This window comes from Grus americana, chromosome 4 (assembly GCF_028858705.1).
Source record: "Grus americana isolate bGruAme1 chromosome 4, bGruAme1.mat, whole genome shotgun sequence".
Classification (NCBI taxonomy): domain Eukaryota; kingdom Metazoa; phylum Chordata; class Aves; order Gruiformes; family Gruidae; genus Grus; species Grus americana.
This window is the reverse complement of record NC_072855.1, coordinates 55835872-55854045: the sequence shown is the minus strand read 5'-3', so window position 1 is coordinate 55854045 and position 18174 is coordinate 55835872. Positions and strand designations below refer to the sequence as shown.

General features: G+C 43.6%; 1 long non-coding RNA gene across 1 annotated transcript in view; it reads left to right on the top strand.

Moving 5' to 3' along the window:
• Positions 1-17524, top strand: part of LOC129205975 (uncharacterized) — a 62606-nt gene extending 45082 nt beyond the window's left edge. Inside the window, exon 3 of the long non-coding RNA XR_008576940.1 lies at positions 17486-17524. This is a non-coding gene — a long non-coding RNA (uncharacterized LOC129205975). The remainder of the gene's footprint in view (positions 1-17485) is intronic.
• The last annotated feature ends 650 nt before the right edge of the window (positions 17525-18174 follow it).

The window sequence follows — 18174 nt, the reverse complement described above, 5'->3', positions numbered from 1 at the left end:
TGATTTCTGTACAACTTTGGCTTCTAGATTATTGTAATGTTCTCTGCTTCACTTTGACGTTGGACTCTGCTTTGTGAAGCTGTGTAAGATAAGAGATACATCTCAATCTTTAGAAATAAGTGTTTGCTTCCTTTCAAAATCCAAACTGAGCCCACTACTGGTAGATGAAAGTTAAAAGGACTTGAGAGGGGTAAGCTTGCTACCATGATGATAGGTAATGGAGGCCTTTCGGGTAGTAATGCAGATATCTTGATGCATCACGAAGAACATGCTCATTCCTTGTTGGTTTCTATCTTATCAGGAATGAATGCTGCAAGGGAGGTAGGGAGGATCCTGAACGTGATTCTGGGCCTTGTAGACTAGACTTGACCACACGGCTCGGTGAAGTACTCCATCTCTGCACCAGTCCAGGGTACACCAAGGCATACGCACTGCAGGAGCTGATGAGTAGCTGTGCCTATCTCTTACATAGGTATGAACAGTATTAAAAATTTGTTCCAAGTCTTGCTCTTGGTGACACCAGTGTTCTCCTAAAATCAACCAGCAAAGAAAATGTAGCTGAGAGCAGAGCATGGCTATTTATTTTTATATCCTCTTGTATCTGTGATCTCAGTGGTGGGACCTGATGCTACCTCTGAGCATCTCTCAGCAGGCAGGCAGCTCACCAGCCCGGACCAGGCTGTGCAATACTAATTAACTCTAAAGACGGCGAAGCGGGTTCCGGGTATGATATTATTAGTACTGAGGTAACTGGGTGACACACCAGAAGAATTTGAAATTGCTAGCTCAGTTATGAACATAGGAGACTCTGGCTTATTTTTCCTTAAATACACTCTTTCTATATTCCCTTGACTGCAACTAAACTGCAGAATATTTACCTGCCTGATTGTTGTTTGTAAATCTAGGCTCTTTCCTCCCCCCCTTCTAAATCTTCCTTAGATGCTGAGAGGAAAAAATAGCATACAAGAAAGTGGCTGTAAAGCATTTCTCTTCTGTTCTGCCTCTCTGCGTAGAGCTTTTTGTGGCACTCAGGGGTGCAGTAGGGCTTGAACAGTCCAGACAGTGTGCCAAGGCGTATTCCTGTAGGACATCACTAGAGATCCCTGCTCGTAAACCCTGCCTGCAGAGCTGTAACCAGAGAGAGAAAGAGAGAGAGGGAAAGAGAAAGGAAGGGAGGTGAAGCAGGGAGGATGCAGAAGTGTGATTAAGGGCTTCCAGAGAAGGCAGAGGGGGAAAACTGAAAGAAAATAGTGGACAGATTGGGAGAGATGGGAAACAACAGCATTCAAGGGCCAGGCTGAAGACAAAGGGGCTGAAACAGAGTAAAGATAAAAAGGTAATTGCAATCTTGGGGTAATATATTAAGATGAAAAGCTGGGCCAGTCACAACCAACCTGTGTGGAATGTCCAAGAGCTGGCTGGGAATCAGCAAGGAGAGGTGGGAGAGAGAGGTTGTCTGTGAGAGCAAGAAAATGTACTGTGCTTTGTGAGGGACTGAGAATCGTTCAGCTGGGAAGGTCTGTTTGGTTGTGGACAAAATGCTCAGAAATCTACAGGGAGAGATAGAAAGGGCCTTTTGCAAAGAGGCAGCATGAAGAGCTTCACATAGTGGTCATTTTTAGCAAAGTAAAAAGGGCAGTGATTTAATTAAAAACTGCTGGATGCTTAGCACAGTTGAATCTCAGGCTGCTTGTCTGAGTATCTAAACGTGGATTTAAGGGCACACCTTTACACATGTGAAAGAAAAAGAAGTGGAGCAGGGGTCTTGGTCTACCTTCTTTGCTGGTGTAAATGTATGGAAATCAGAAGACTTACCTGGACGGCAGAAGGCACAGATTACTGCTATTAAAATAGATTGTTACCAAATCAGTTTTTCATTCTTAGAAACAGGAGAATCTGAGATAGTGGAAAGAGAAGGTGGTGGAGCTCTTGCAAGCCTTGCTAGTGCAGAATCTGCCTGGGTGTTTTTAGTTATGAATTGGCTTCATCTTGGTTTCTAATGAATGATTTGAAAACCATTGCCTGTTTGTGAGAAGCACTTGTATATGTCTTATATTCTCATCTGTGTTATCTTGTTACTCTCCTAATTTGTTTCTGCATTTGGCTGGCTTTCCTCAGACATGTATAGTCTAAAATAGAACACAAGTTCTATACTGCCTATGATGCTAAATAACAATTTTAATGCAGGATTTTATTGTATTTGGCTGCGACTGAACAGAAACTAAAGAATCCAGGCAGCATGAAGAGGCTCTTGAAAATTTCAGCCAGTCCCCTTGTTACGACTTCCAATGTCGTGAGAATTGGGAAGTGGGATAAGTTGAGTGGGTCTGGTTAGAGGAGTTCGAGGGCTGCTTTTCTTCCCTTCTTCTATTCGTCACAACTTTCATTAAATTATGGATAAACTCTCAATAAGAATGAAAGAGTAAAAGAGTGACAGCTGATTTTTCAGATTCGGCTAAAAAGTTACTTTAAAGACTTAAGGAAACATGAAGGATTGAAATGTGTGACTGCAAACATCCAGAGGCACATTATATTGTCTTTTCTCAGATAGATTCAGCTTCTGCTATTCATGTTCATGAATAGCCCATATCAGTGACATTTTTGGGACAAGATCCCTATGCATATAATTCCCATTACTTCACTATAACATCAGTTCAAGTCAACATCTCTACACGGATTTGAACTTGCCTGATGAATTTTGTGAGGGTCGTGTTATATGTGCAACAAGATGTGGCTGCTGTCACTGAATGGACATATTTTGGAAGCTGGTGGCAAAAACTGCCAAAAGTTCAGCAAACACCTTTTTATGAAGTTGAATGAAGTTTCCGAAAAAGAATCTGAGCAACAGGCAAGTAGCTTTATTAATGTGGCTAGCATAGCCATAGTTCAGCAAGCTAACATTGTTTAATAAGCTAAGTGAGGAAGGAAGAAACTGTTACCAAACCATTGCAGCAACGTGAGGAATATTGCAGTTGGAAAGCATGAAACTCTGGAACTACAATATTAGTTTCCTGTGAGAGGCCAAAAGAAAGGGGGGCACTTGGAACACTTCTAACAGGTTTAAGACTTAGGAGTCGCACTGGTAATTTGGAATCCTTTGTTCAGAAATAGATGGTAATGGGCATCAGCAACCCAAATTGTGAACAGGGATGTTAGAAGATCCTGATTTAACCTTAAAAACTGGTAAGGATGCAGGAGGCTGCAGCACAGACGCAGACCAGACTGCAGGTGCTGGAAAGAAAACCAAGGCGACAATCCCCTGAGTCAGGGCCACGACCCATCACAAGCCGACGGGAGTGCAGGGGGCAGAGCAAAACCCATGACTCCAAGGGGAAATCTGCCAAATGTACCCGGAGCTCTCTTTAAATGCTGCCCCGGCACACTGCGCTATCTGCACGCGATGGCTTTCAGCAGGCTGCGTGAAATGATTTGGTAGCCTTAGCTGAGTCCCACCACAGAAATGCCAAGCTTCTTAAGCTGCTTAACAGGCTTGGCGAAGAGGATAATGATTAACCGTTTATTAAAGTCAGCCCCTCCAGGTCAGGATGAGGGATATTGGTAGTGAGAAAGCTCGTGCTGCTCTTGCCTTCCCAGTGCCTTTTATGCAGATAGGGGACTTCAGCCTTCAGGGATACAGTCACTGGTATTAAATTTACTTAAAAGTATGAAGTGGCTTCATTTCTGTTCTGAATACCACTGTGGGCCATTGTAGACTTCCCCCATGCAGTCTGAATCTCCTTACAGGCAGACATGCACTGGTTTCTAAGAATAACTCTACAGAGAGCATGCAGTGTACATGTCAACTTAATTAAATGAATTTGTTTAAAATACGATCGATGGTGTGTGAAATTATATAATTATTCCATAAATACACTTTGTTAATTAATTAATATTTTAATTAAAGGGTAATTGGAAACTCTTTGCGTTACTACCTTTTTTTGAAGGACATGAATGTGTCTTTACTGCATACTCGCTGATTAGACCCCCCCAAAAAAAAATCAAAAAAGAAAAAGGTATTAAACTAAGAGCCCAGGAGATATTAAAAAAAACCCAAAAACCCCAAACAAGAAAAAAGGCACAGATGACAGCTGTGTCCCTGTTTGCCATAGGAAGGAATTTGTCCACCCTTTAAAATCTTCTTTCTCAATGAGCCTTCGGTTTTTCTAATACCCTTCGTGTCTCTTATTCCGAGAGAGTGATTGTCTCTCTGGGAGGCTCGCCTTGAAATGTCTCCCTGGAAAAGGAACTTGGAACAAAGTGCTGTGGACTAGTTGTTGGTTGAGAGAGCTGGTATTAGCAGTTTGTCAGAGCTGGACATAAATCCCTCTTTTTTCCCCTCATAATCATTTTCCTCCAGTATTTTTCAGTTTACCTGTTTATTTTGAAGATGAGCCATATTAACAAACCCAGAGTCCCTATTACTCACTGCCAGAATGGCACTCCAATCCCCAGACCACTTTTTGTAACTGCTGGTGTGGAATAAATGAAAAGAAATGACTGGAAACCGAGAAGAGAGAGAAATGACTGTGGCCCTTATCTTGCCCCTGGAAATTCATATATAATTCACACTGAAGCCGATAGGATAGGAAGGGCAAATTTGAGGCCTCTCTGTAAAAAATTATCAAGAGCTCCCAAATTAAGGCCCTGATTTTGCAAACTTGCACAGTTAAATGTGAATGCCCCCCATGAAGGCAGCAGACAGGGTGCTGCTTGCGGGTCTAAAGTGAGCTCATGCTTTTGTTTGCAGCTTTGGTCCATAGACAAATACGAACCAGGAAATTTGGGACAGTAGATAGATATTCTGCATGTTTTGATCTTCTGCTTGCATGGCAAAATTAAAGTGATAACTTCCCGTGGCTGTTAACAACTCTGCAACTGAACTACTCCTGAACGCATTAAGAGCTAGTAAGTTGTATTTGACTGTGACTGATCTAAAACGTCAGTGCTTTTGGATTTCTAACCTGTCCTGCAATACCATACCCAGTGTAGACCTAGAAGGTCCTAAGAGAAATCATAGTTCATCGCGGTGACAGCGCTTTAGTGTGTGACATAAGAGGATTATATGAGGCTAGCACAGAAAGAACACCGAGCACTGTAACTAGCATAAGGACAAGTAAGGAGTAGATTACAGCACATCTAAGACAGGCAAAGGACCCAGCGTGCATATATTTGCCCAGAAAAAGTTACACAGCTTCAGTGATTTACAAAAACCAGTTTGCCAGGGAACATTTTAAAAAACAAAATCTGAGATTTAAAACATTTTTTAATTCCTAGTTGCAAAAATTGAGCTAACTGTGTTGTATCCTCATAGAAAGCTACTCTTATTTGTCTTTAAATTCATCAGTGAATCACCAGCCATGCCTGACTTATTCATGCGTGAGATGTCAGGTGCATGAGAGCTTACATCACATGCCATGCCGATGCATAAAATTTTTAAACCTGCCCTTGACAACTGAACGATTCAGCAACCTGGACGCAAGCTGCAAGGATCAAAAAGTAGGACAAAAATTACAACTGTTTATACAGCTTTGCACAATGCCATGGCAATGCTTTTTGCAAGAAGAAATATTTACTGAGAGTAAACACAGTTTAGAATGAGGTTTAATGTCTGTGTCTTCTCTGTGGGGATCCACACACAGAACACTGGGTTTAGTGCTGCTTGAAGAGCCTGAGCTTTTACCTTGGCGAGTACTCTGTTTTTCGAAGGTACAGGAATGATTGGGGTAAGAGAATGTGTCCATGACGTGAAGAAAAACCTTATACAGACAAAAGGGAAATTTAATGTAAGCGCTGCTTCTGGTTTTTCCGCTGTAGTGCAGATTGTTTGACAAGGGTGATACCAATTAGTGCCAACGATAGTGTAGTTTATGATACTGACATCTGTCCAACAGAAACTGGCCCCAAACCATCAAACTTATTTTGCAGAGGTCACTGAATAATCATTAGGTGGTGATAACTTTCAGTTTTCCAGTGGGGAAATGTTCCAGCATATTAAATGGACAAAAAGTTTCTGAATTTCAAAAATACTGCAGTGAGAATTTTCACTTGAGACAGGAGGCTGAGGGTTTGCAATGCATCTTTTGCTTCCTTGCAAAGCGTAAGAGCAAAAGGAATGGTCTTTTCACCAAGGCTGGAGGAAGTCTGAAATATTTGTGGGGATCTGTCTTCTGACTGGATTTAGAGGTCCAAATTTATCTCGGGGCTAAGTCCACTGGCATCTCTGAAGTCGTACCTGTTTATCTCCAGGCTGAATTTGCACTAACAGAAAACAGATTATTCAGGCAGGGACATTTTATTACATTCAGGAACGATCTAAATGCGTAGGTGATTTTAGTTGATATCTGTTTCACATCTTTTTATATCATCTGCAAACATTCAGGCTTGCAAAACTGAAATTATGAACCTCTATCTATAGGAAGTCACCTAAATAAATGGCTTGATTTTTCTCCTCTCAGGAGTGCTGTAAACAGACAGTGCTCAGCAATAGCTGTAGCCGCACAGCAGCTCTGATTATTGAGTTTCCCATTCAAGTGAATAAAAATGAAGTTAGGTGACACTGGACATTCATATGGCTTGCATTTAGAAATCTGAGTATGTCCTCAGTTTTACTGGGGACAGTGTAACTTTATATATCCTTTTTGTTTGTTTAACTCTAGAATTATCTCCCTAAGAACCTCTCCTGCTGTTTCCAAGTGAGGCCTTAAATTTGGGACAAGTCTATGCAGTGCTCAAATGAGACCCAAACTAAGAGATGAGTCTGAATAAATCTAAGCTGCTATGTTGCGTGCTTCTAGATTCCTTAGCCTCTTCCTGACAACGATAAAGAGATAGGGATTCCTTTCCATGTAAATCAAGGAGGAGGACAGCCAAAGCTTGCAGGGAAAATCTTGTCCCTTCTCACACCTCAGTGTGGAACTTATACCTTCTTACGCATCGGCTCTGAAATTAATCCTCTTGGTCTAACTGAATCTGAAGGAGTCTGACATGCAATAATTTACACAATGAGGGGCTGAAAGAGATGTGTAGCAAGAAAGACGGCAATCAGAAGGATGTATGAAGATAGAAATTAAAGTAAGGGTAGCTTACTTATACCAGATAGCTTACTTTATGTAGAATACTTCAGATTCACATGGATTTGTATGTGAATTTGGCCCTTACTGTCTGAGGGAGAAAGCAAGACCTCATAATTATTTCCTGTTGCTAGAAGAGAGATCCCAACATTTTTTAATTCCTACATACCTGATTTTAGAAGGAGTTATGAAATGGATATGATTTATTTTTGAGTTGTAAGCTGGGAAGACAACACTCATGTAGATATGAACAGAAATGATTGCAGCCTGTTAAATTAGGAAACGTGCTTTCAAATCTTAATATAATTTCTCGAGGAAGGAGCCTCTTGACTTGAATGGTTAAGGTCTGAAAATGGTCAGAGAGAGTCACAGAGCTAAGTGGGGATCCCAATTACAGATTAGTAATAATGCAAATGTTGCTGCAGAGGGACCACTCAGCTTCTGCAGCTCAGGAGCTGTGACTGTGGCTAGAGCGCAGGCATAAAAAACCTCCCTTTCATTATTGTTTTTAATTATCTGCACAATGACAGAGCTGGAATACCTGCTGCACACTGAGGCCCTTTGTGTGAGCCCATCAGCAGGGGCTATGCAGGCCAAAGCTCGTATTTTTTGCCTTCTGGAGGTCTTTTAGCTGAATTTTGCTTTCATGCAGATGCCTTTCTTTCCTATTTACTCCTTAACTTCACTGGCTATTTCCCCTGCTCCACTGAACACAAGCAACAGATGCAGCCTTACGTGATGACACCAGGGTTCGGCTATCCAGCTGCGGTCCTGAAGTTCACGTGCAAGTGTAAGACTCTTGCGTTCCCACAAGGAAGTAAGGGCGCTCTGCGCAAGGCTGGCATTGGAGCACAGGCCTCTTGGAGATGAGCAGTGAGTGTCTGGCCTCCTCCCTCTTTCGTAAGGGAGCTTGCAGGCTTGGACAGAAGAGCAGGAAGCCAACAAGCTCTTCATTAAACTCGGGAATGAGGCACTAGGCCGTGCTCTGGTCTTCTCATCTGTTAGACTGATGTTCGGCGTGCCCTTGTTCTTGTAGCTCGTCCCTGTGTTTTTCCCATGAACTAAGCAGGCACAATACGCCTTCGTGGGGAGGATGAAGCTACCAGGAAACCTAAGAGGAAGAGGCAAGAGCTGGCAAAGGGAGGTTCACTTTCTCACAGACAGTCACTGAAACTAATCCTCTCTAGGAAGATCTTGCCAAAGTGATATTCTAAGTTGTGCTTCCAGCTAGAGGCTGTGTAGTTTGAGACCGTGTAAAAAATTACAATACAGCTGGGCTGCCTTTGACTTGGAGCAGCTCGATCGTGTGCTGGAGACGCTGTGCCTGTAGCACTGGGAGAATAAAAGGGACTGACTGGGAAGTGTGTGTATCCTGGGGCAGGAGGGTCCAGGCCAGGACACGTGGGCAGGTGAGCGCAGGCAAAATGAATACCTGCTGAGCACAGGTGAGGAGTGATAACTGGAACCAGTTATCCTTGCACAGGGAAGTGCAAGGAAACGTGGCCCAGGTTTTTGGCCCCTTGGCAGTGCTGAGCTGCTCTAAGAGGACAGGAAAGAGACAGGAACAAGGTAGTTGAGCCCCTCTCCACAATGAGCCCCTTCTTGCCCATTGCAGAGCCTTTGTCCCCAGCTCAGTCTCATTGTGAGGAGTCTGAGGAATGATTAATAGCAAAGGATACAGGCGACTTCTGACCGATGCTGCCGACACGTCGGGATCAGGACTTGTGATAATGCAGATGCTCCTCATTCACCTTACCTGTTTTCCTGACAGCTCTGTGCCCGAGATCATGTGGCAGCAAATGTCTACCTGCTGTAGACACATGAAGGATGGCTTGTATATATGAGGGCATAAGATACCCTTTTGTCAACAAGAAGCAGGGAGACGAAAGCGGGAGTAAGGCCTGGAAAAAGCTCTGTGGGGGGAAGTGGCAGAGTTGGCTAAAGCTGGTCTGGGGAACGAGAACCGACGATACAAATGCATCAGCAGGAGGATCAATGCTGCATCCGCTAATAAGGGAGGAGGGGGAGGGAAGGAGCGATGAGTAAAATCATTATGACACTAAACTTATTTTAAAATAAGGGATGATTGGAAAGTAATACAGACCCTGGGAAGATTGCTCTTAGAAAGCAGAGAGGGGATAGTGGAAATAAATGCAAATCAGCTGGCCTACATCAGGCTTATCCACATGAAGGCAACAAAATGACAAACTTAGCAAATCACTAATCGTTGTTACTCAGAAATCACCGAGAGCCGCGGCAGCTCCAGAGAGCGACGGGGAGAAGGGAAGGTGAAATTCCAGCCTGAGCCCAGCGGGGCTGAGCAATTAAAGCCCAGTCAATCCAGCAGCAATCCTCCGGGAAATAACGCAGCAAGCAAACGGAGGAAAGAAAAATCTTTAAGGGAAGAGGAAATGATGAATGGTGGGGGTGGGGGGCAGCCCTGCGCAGCTCTCCTCAAGGTGATAGGAGCAGTGCAAAGTGAATTCCTGAAGGTTAAGATTTCGAACCCTGGGCTGTGATTCGTGGCTCCCTGTCGTTCCCCAGGCAATTCGGAAGGGCAGTGCAGGGAGAAGCTTTGCGTGGATATATCTGCAAGGTGCGCCTTGTTTTTGTGATGAGGAAGGAATCCTGTGGACTAAGGGGGACAAATTCTACTTTGAGAGTTAATAAGATGTTTAAACATTATGGTAATAACTATTATAATAATATATACTGTATAAAACCGTACCAGTAGCACTGTGCCATTTAGGATCTAAATGAATACAGAAAAAAAGGGAGCAGAGAGTTTGGAGGATGAGGGGTAAGAGTTTGAAATGTATTTTAATTTCTTCCTGTAGCTAGCCCATTTTTCAAATGTTTTCCTGATGTTATTTCATATAAAAACATCTGTTTTACACAGCCGGGGCTAGGTTTTCAATTAGAGTCTTCCTCTAAGTAAACCAAGGGTCTGCCCTGAACCCCAGAAACCTTCCCAGCTTAAACACTGCCAAAATCTGGGATGTCTCTGCAGGGCGTTTAAGCTTTGTCAGGGCTTTGCCAAAATCCTTTTACTGAAATAGTGAATTCTGGTTATCTGTGACTGAGGATACATTTGTAGTTAGATCTAGACCACGGTAAGAATTGGATATGGCTGAAAATAGGTGTCCTTTTTGGTCAGGTTTGATTTTAAGCTGGATCAGGTTTTGGATCAGGATTTGGGTTTGTCTGTGCCATTGTACAACTGCTGCTCCCAGCGAGAGGGGGCGAGTGGGAACAAAGACCTTGGAGAGAGCAGGGTGCTATTGCCCGGGTGGCAGCAGTGAGGACCCTCATCAGCATGAGGAGATGGTGTAGTTCTGAGTCCGGTTACCGTTGTGTGTAAGTGCTTTCAGGATTCATCGTGTTGATGAAGTCAGACAGGCCAGACAACAATTTCAGTTTGCTTGTCTCTCACTTTTTGCTCTTACAGCATGTTAGCTGGTTTGTTTGTTTTTGGTTTTTTTTTTTTTTTTTTTTTTTTTTTTTACCCCGGGGGGTAAGGGGAGGTAGGGAAAAGTGAAGGGGAGCTGGAATTTTTTAGGTTTTTTTCTATTTTTTTGTCCATTAATGTGGCTCTGAATGACTGCAATTCAAATGCAACAAAACCTGAGTGATACAGCAAATATAACAAAGGAAGAAATACCAAGAAAGCTGGGTAGCTTGCAAATAAGAGTGGGAAAAGTAATAAAAATGAGAATCAGATTGGAAGTTAAAACAAAAATACTTGGTGTGAGGACAGAGAGCTTGGGAAGAGAGGAAAGGCACAGAGAGCTCAGAGATTTCTAGCAGGTGTTGAGCCTGATACACGCATCCTTTGCACAACAGCGAGTGGCTAAGCAGGGAGAATACAAAGAAGCATGACTGACATAAGCACAGTCACCATGCCAATGAGCACAAGTGCCTGTATATATTAATAGGCCAGAGGGAAGATGTGAATGCAACAGGAACGCTAGCTACTGGAGGCGAGCTCAATCATCAGCAATATAAGGACATAGGGTGAGAATTTGACATCGGATTGTACCGCTCGCTCTCTCTGGGGAAGAAGGGCTATTCAGGCATTTTGGAAATGTGCCTCCCAAGGATGGCCAAGTACTCTGAGACTGGAGCAGGAGATGGTGGTGGTGGGACTAGGTAACGTGCAGCTGACATCACAAAAATGCCTGGCGGTTCTGAGCCTGCGCAGCAGCTGGGGACAGATGTTAGAGCATATCATCAGGGTGGCCTTTATTGACTGGGGTTACAGAGCAGCCGCAGCCAGCAGCCTCCAAAAGCTCCGGCTGCTCTCCAGGGCACCACAGCAGGGAGCTACCCCTGCCCCAGCTAAACAGACCTGGGCTGCTGTGGCACCTGCAAGGGCTGAGCCCAGCCAGCCATTCTCAGCTCATATAACGTGGCTCAGACTTCCAGGATTTAAACTCCCTGCTTTGTGCTTTCCCTTGTTTCTAAAACGTAGGGACAGATGGGAAGGCACTCCCTCTTTCCTGTCCTTCATCTGAACACCTGGGTACCTTTCCCCATTTCTCCTGCAGTGTAGCTGTTCTCTTTCTGTGGATTATTCTGGCCCCGCCACCCTTGCGGTGTGTTAATCACTGAGCACAGTAAACATGCAAATGGCCTGTGATGTTTTAGCACTGGGGACAGCTATTCTCCTTGTTGATTGACAGCCGGGCCTCCACCGGCACACTGGTTTTCATAGTATGAGGGTGAGTGGATATGTAGATAAACAGTTGAGCTTTCCTAAACGTTCAGAAGCTATTGTGTGTCTCTGTGCGTGTACCCGCACATGGACTTCTGCTGCGCTCCACATGGGAGACAGCTTTGCTCAGTGAATGCATATGGTTTCTGCTTTAACCGTGGCTCTTCATTTATTGCTGTGGCTTTTCATCCCTTCCCTCTGGTGCTAAAGCCTTCTTCTGCAGAATTTGCTCTCACTCAGTAAACGGACCCCCCAGTTCTGTGCTCCGTGCCTGTGCCATTTCTTTGCTTTGCAGAGTATTGGCAAAGCCATTTGCCTATTGAGATTGCAGTTGAAGCACCTCACCTCATTTCATCTTTTTATTCAGTCCTCCTACCTGCCTATGGCAGCTTCTGGTTGGGAAACAACTGCCTCCTATTTTTTTTTTCCCCCCAGCCAGGCTTTCAGCCCTTTTATTCCCTCGCAAAAGGTTCTCTGCTGTGTTTGCACACACATTATGTAGCACCTGGTGGCTGGAACAAATCTGACAGGTGCAAATGTGAAAACTAAATAGTTTCTGAGACATTTAGGGGCAAGCCCAGTAACTTTGTCCTCTTTTAATATCTGTGTTTCTTTGGGGGAATTCCTGGCTTTGGTTACAAACACCTGAAGAAGTCCTTGTCTGAATTTTTGTTTGTTCATTTTTTAGCAGGTTTCTGCAGGTCTCTGTGATTCCTGTCTTTGTTCTCTTTTCCTTGTACAGATGGATGAGGAAAACTTGCAGGACTTTGGTTTCTAAAATGCACTGCCAAAAAAAAATGGTGGGATATATGCTAGCGTAATAGCAAGTAGTGAAGAGGGAATTTAGTAGGCTGGAGGAGTTTTCTAAAGCCCTACTCAACATTTCACATTTTATGATTCTTAATGACAAATGGTGATTGTGAATATTCATGAATTTTTCCCTGGGTTAATGTCATAACCTTTGCAGTAAAAAGGCTGTTTTCACCGGTAATAGCTACCTTTCAATTTATTTATGCTTGTTTTTTTTACAGAGATAGACCCCAAATTAACATTCAAAGTGCGAGAAAGTAATTTTGCATGTTTGTTTGCTGGGAGGAGGGGAAAATATATTTTAAAAGTCTTTATCGTGTTGTGTCTTTATTGAGACAATGCGGTTCTCTACTTTCAGACTCTTGGGTTTTTTTCTGTGTATATTGAGTGCTGGAAAAGGTGTCTCAATTCAGCTTTTCTGAAGAGACAACTCGGGGTGTAGTATCAAGAATTGGTTTGTCTTTTTGAGCATGTAGAATTTGCCTGTCTTTGGTTTTGCCAGTTATTCTGGGCATTAATTTAGTATTTTATCAGTAATTACCTTATATCCTTTCCCCTGGTCAGTATTCCCTCTTCTCCTCTATTTTTTCTGCCTGTGATTATATCTGGTGCCTTGCAGTCATTACATCTTACTTTGCTGCACTGAACTGGATGTGCCCTTTATCTGCCCATAAGCCTAATTTATTCAAATCATTTTAAATTTGCTTGCTCTGTGCACCATTTTACACTTATGTGCTATCAGCAAAAAAATTCCACTTTAAAAATTATATCCCCTGCAGGCCATTTATATCGAAGTTGCACAAAAGCGGGTATGGTGCTGAAATTTGGGAGCACTGCCTTGTTCCTGTCCCTCTACTCACCCTGAACCGTGCCGTTTTGCTGACGCCCTGCTTCTTGTCCTGCAGATAATTTTGAAGCCAATTGCTATTGCTCTTTTTCTATACCGCGCTTTACTGATTCTACAGATCAGTCTCTTTGTGGGCTGCGACACCAAATTAATCTCTTCCATCTGGATAAATTATGCCCATCGCGGCACTGTTGCCTTTCTGTTGAGGAAAGTACTGAAAGAACTTAAAGCCCATTTGACAGACATGACGTGAATCCGGCTGCCTCTCCTTCCCCGGGCTGGCCGTTCCTACGTGTTGCATAACCCTGTCCCATATTAATGTTTCCAATATCCGTTCTGTGGCTGCAGTTGGGATTACTGATGAGTGGATTCCTAAATCCTCCCTTGATTTAAAAAAAAAGAAGGAAAAAAAAAGTTTGGGTTAGTGGGTTTTTTTAATTATTATTATTTTAAAAAAGTAAAGCTGGAGTAGGTACCTTCTAGGCATCTCCAGATATACCTTCCTCAGGAAGCTATCAAGCAGTATTACTAAAGGTTTGCCAATTTCCCTTGCTATTTCCTTCCAACTTTGGAGATGCAGTTAATCTAAGTCTCGGATCCTGTCAACTTTTAATAGTTCTAATTAACTAACTACCTGTCTAGATTGGATCATAAAGCCTTTTAACATTTCATTTTTTCCCCCTCAAGAAAATGGATCCTTGTTTCCGGGATGTGACCTTCAGCTTCTTCTGTAAATAGTCAGGCAAAGGATATTAATTCGGGCTCAGCACAGCATCAGTCTCATCTGTCACTGACTTCTCACTCATCCCCTTTCGTGGCCCCACTGATTCCTTCCCTGGTCCTCTGCTTTTCGTATATTGGATGAAAGATCTCCACTGAATTTCTTCACATCCTTGCTGTTTTTTTAAAAAGCATTTGCTACTCCGGCATTTCCTGCCAGTGTTTATAATTGCTCCATTTCGAACGCAATGTCATCGGCAGACCTGCTAAGTAATACAATAATAAAGCAATAGAGGAAACTGAAACCACGGTAGGGGCCCGAGCGGTGAACTTGTCTGGAACTGGATACATTGAAGTGGAAGTGGCTCTAGTTTTACAGCGTGCGGCGTGAGACCAGAATCTGGCCTTGTACGTGAAATAGCTCATAAATTACCTGAGGCTTTTTAGCACGGTGTGGCAGCGATGCTGCTTGGTATTAAGAGCACTAAACAATGGTTTGTAGGATGTTCACAAGGAAACCTGAAACTTGCCAGAACACCTTTTGGAGGAAAGCTTATATTTCCTCAGGAAAAAAAAAAATAAGCTGACCTGGTTCTGAAATAAATCCCTTTTTCTTCCTAGAAGGTTATTACTGCTGTGTGTCTTAGCTAGATTTTTTGTGGCACCACCATATGTTTTTGTGTTTGATTACGTGGCTGCGTTTGATTTACTGCATCATGCTCCATCCACGAGCTCGAGTTCCCCGTCTGATAACCTTTTTCCTTCTATGCATGAAGATGTTACACCTCAGAGACCTGCTGCGAGGCTCTCTGTGTACAGGGAGGGAGTTGCCTTGGGAGGGATGTTTCTAGTGTCCGAGTGAGGTGGCTGCCGACAGCTCTGTGACCCCGAAAGCACCTTCGAGAGGCAGCTAAAATATAAACAGGCCCCCAAGCCTGCAGGCGTTGCTCACCTGCTTTTGCAGATCATTAAGCAGATCAAGAGAGGGCAGAGGTGACGTAAAACTACCGTAGTTTATCTGTGAGGTCTCCATAGCCTGCTTGGAAGATGGTCTGTGCGCAGGTTTGCCAGCTGGCTGCAGAACGCACGCCGCCTGTACCAGCGCTTTGCACGGGAGCAGGGCTGTCTAGGTGTGGGCGAGAGGTTTTGCAGACCCAGCTGTAGCTCCAGCGGGGACGTGTATGCACAGCAGCTCGTACCTCTGCACGCTGTTTTCGAGGGTACGTGCGCCTTGTAGCTGGAGTAGAGAATGTCGCTGCGGAAACTGTTTTAGCTTACCAGTCACTGGTCCTTCAACTTTATACCTTGATGTCCTAAATCATATTCTCTGTGTTGCTTAATACCACATCTGGCATTCTTCCCTTCCTTGCCGGGTTATGTACACATTAAATTAGAAAGCAGTCCTGTAACAGATCAAGCTTTGCTTCCTCCGCTTAATGTAATCCACTCTGAGGTCTAGATAATGAAACGCTCCCACTATCGCTGCCATGGTCTTTTACGTGTTTTGCTTCATATATGCTGCACTACTTATCTCCTTCCTGGTCAAGCTGCGCAAAACACATTCCTTTTAGTACATCTCCAGTGTAGGTATAATCCGTGACACTCTGCTACAACCTAGTTTATTCCAGACTTCATTTTCCAAGATGGGCCAGATTCTGGTTTGGACTAAGACTCAGCAGCTGTGTTCCTGCCTGCTTCTCTTAAGCACCCATTTAGGTATGGGGGTTAACCTAGGGGCGAGCCTGGCTTGCGTTCATGAAGATCAAGACAGTACGCAGAGAGTGGCCTGTGGAGCTTGTCCTCCTGTCCTCCTCCTCTTCCACTTCCCAGCTTCACTTCTGATCCCAAGAGAGCCTGCAGTCAGGATGTTTTAAAAGGAGAGGCCCAAGTTTGAGCTTAACCTTAGGCTCGGACTGAAACCAGCTCTTTTTTTTTTTTTTTTTTTTTTTTTTTAAAGTATCTGATTGTCAGGTAAAAGGCTCCGAAGTAAACCAGTACTCCCTCATTTGGCACTGGCTACCAAACCGCAGGGGGGAGACGAGCCAGCGAGGCTTGAGCCAGAACCCTTCTGCAGCCGTGCTCCTCAGTGCAGCTCTGCCTAGGACACCCAGCGCCATGCACCCAAGCGAGGTCTGCAGCAAAGCAGAACGGGATGGATGGACAGAGAGCTGTCCGTGCTCTTGCAAAACGGCCACCACTTTTAAATAGCGTCCATAAAGAAAATTTTGAAAACTGTGGAGTCAGGCTTTAGAGATTCACCTGTGTAGAGCTGTCCTTTCATCTGTTTTGAGTCCTGGTAAACGGTAGTCTCATATTATGTCCTAAAGAGGTTTAGACCAATTTGTTAGGATGGGCATGCTCTATTAGAGAGCTCTAGAAGTGAAAAAGGAAAGGAGAGAACAACAGAAATATATCGCCGATACATTGTGCACAAAGCATGCTGAGCTCTAGCTGAGGCTTTCTCATCTTAAATCAAAATTGTTCCTATTTTATTTCAAAATAGAAATAAGGTGGTGTACTACTGTACACAGTTGTTTTCCCAGCTAAGCTTTTTCAGTCAGCACAAGCGTAAATAATGTAAAATGTGATGTCACTTGAGGGAAAAAAAATGCTGATCCTCTTTGTCATGTTCTGTAGTGGCAATACCACTAAACAGCGTTAGAGATTTAAATATGTTGGTGTATCTCAGGACATGAGTTGCTTCCAACTTATTCTGGAAAAGAAATACAGAAATTTTTATTTCAGTTGTTTTTAATTTTGCTGTCTGTGAATAAGTCTTTCTGTCACCCAGTGTAGCTGGTTGGGTTTTTTAGTGCCTACAGGGTACTAAATATTGGTATTTATGTTAAAGTGCAAGCATTACATGGTTGTACTTTCATGCAGCACTTGCTATTTCTTTCCCACATGGGAAGACATGCTGCTTCATTGATGGTTTGGTTTTATGAAGGTGGTTAGGGGCCTGTGTAAGCAATAGCAGCATTTTTCTGTGAGAACTGATGCTATTTAGATGCCAAAATAACAAGTAAAATTCCCTGAGATTTGAGCATATTGTCAGGATTCCTGAGGAAGGAAGTACTCTGAATGTTGGTTGTATAGAAATGATGTTGCAGGTCTTCTCTGTGCAGCAGACTCACGCTGGAACCCTAGGTAGACAAGGTATCCACACCATCCACACCACAGCCTGCCCGCTCTCCAGCCCCAGCCTGCCACTGCCACAGCCAGAAAGACTCACGAGGATCCTGGTTGTCTTATACTACTCATCTCAACACTGAGATTGGAAGAATCGGCTTTTATTTTTGTTGGGCTTTTTTTTTCTTTTTCCAGCTAAAGGGCTTTCTCAGTGAGTACCCTGTGTCCTTCTCCCCCAGCAGCAGCCAGACCATCATCAAATTGTGGGCTGCATCCTTCCGCGCCTGTTTGGTTGCAGAAGAGAGCCAGCTGCCTCGATACCTTTTTCTCACCGAGCAGGTAAGTGACTGTCACTGTTGCAGTTCCCAGCCCCCCTGGGAGGCTGACGAATGAAGCTGTGCTCCTGAGACCTGAACGTATAATTTGTAACACGCAATTTGTGTCGCATCATACCTAGCTGGAGCTCTAGTTCCTGGAGTACCCAAAATATATCTACAAATAGATCATGTCATGTCAAAAATGAAATGGAAGGTGATAGTAACTGTGGACTATATAATTAGAAAGCAAGAATCAGAATGTCTAACTAATGGCAACACCTGGAATACCTGCACAAAAAGCTAATCAAAAGTCAACTTGAAATCCAGGGAAGCCTATATATGGCTGTTTCTGCCCTTTTAAAAAACTGCTCAGAATATTGCAAATTACACTTTGATCACACTTCTGCTGGTGTAAACCACATGGAAATCAAGCATAAGACAATAATCTGACTTTTCAGGAAGGTCACATCCACTGAAAGGTACAACGTTGCACACAGTAGGTTTTTCTAAATGTAGACACCTGCCTATAAAGTCATGGTGAATCCAAGTCTAATAAAGTTTGCTTGA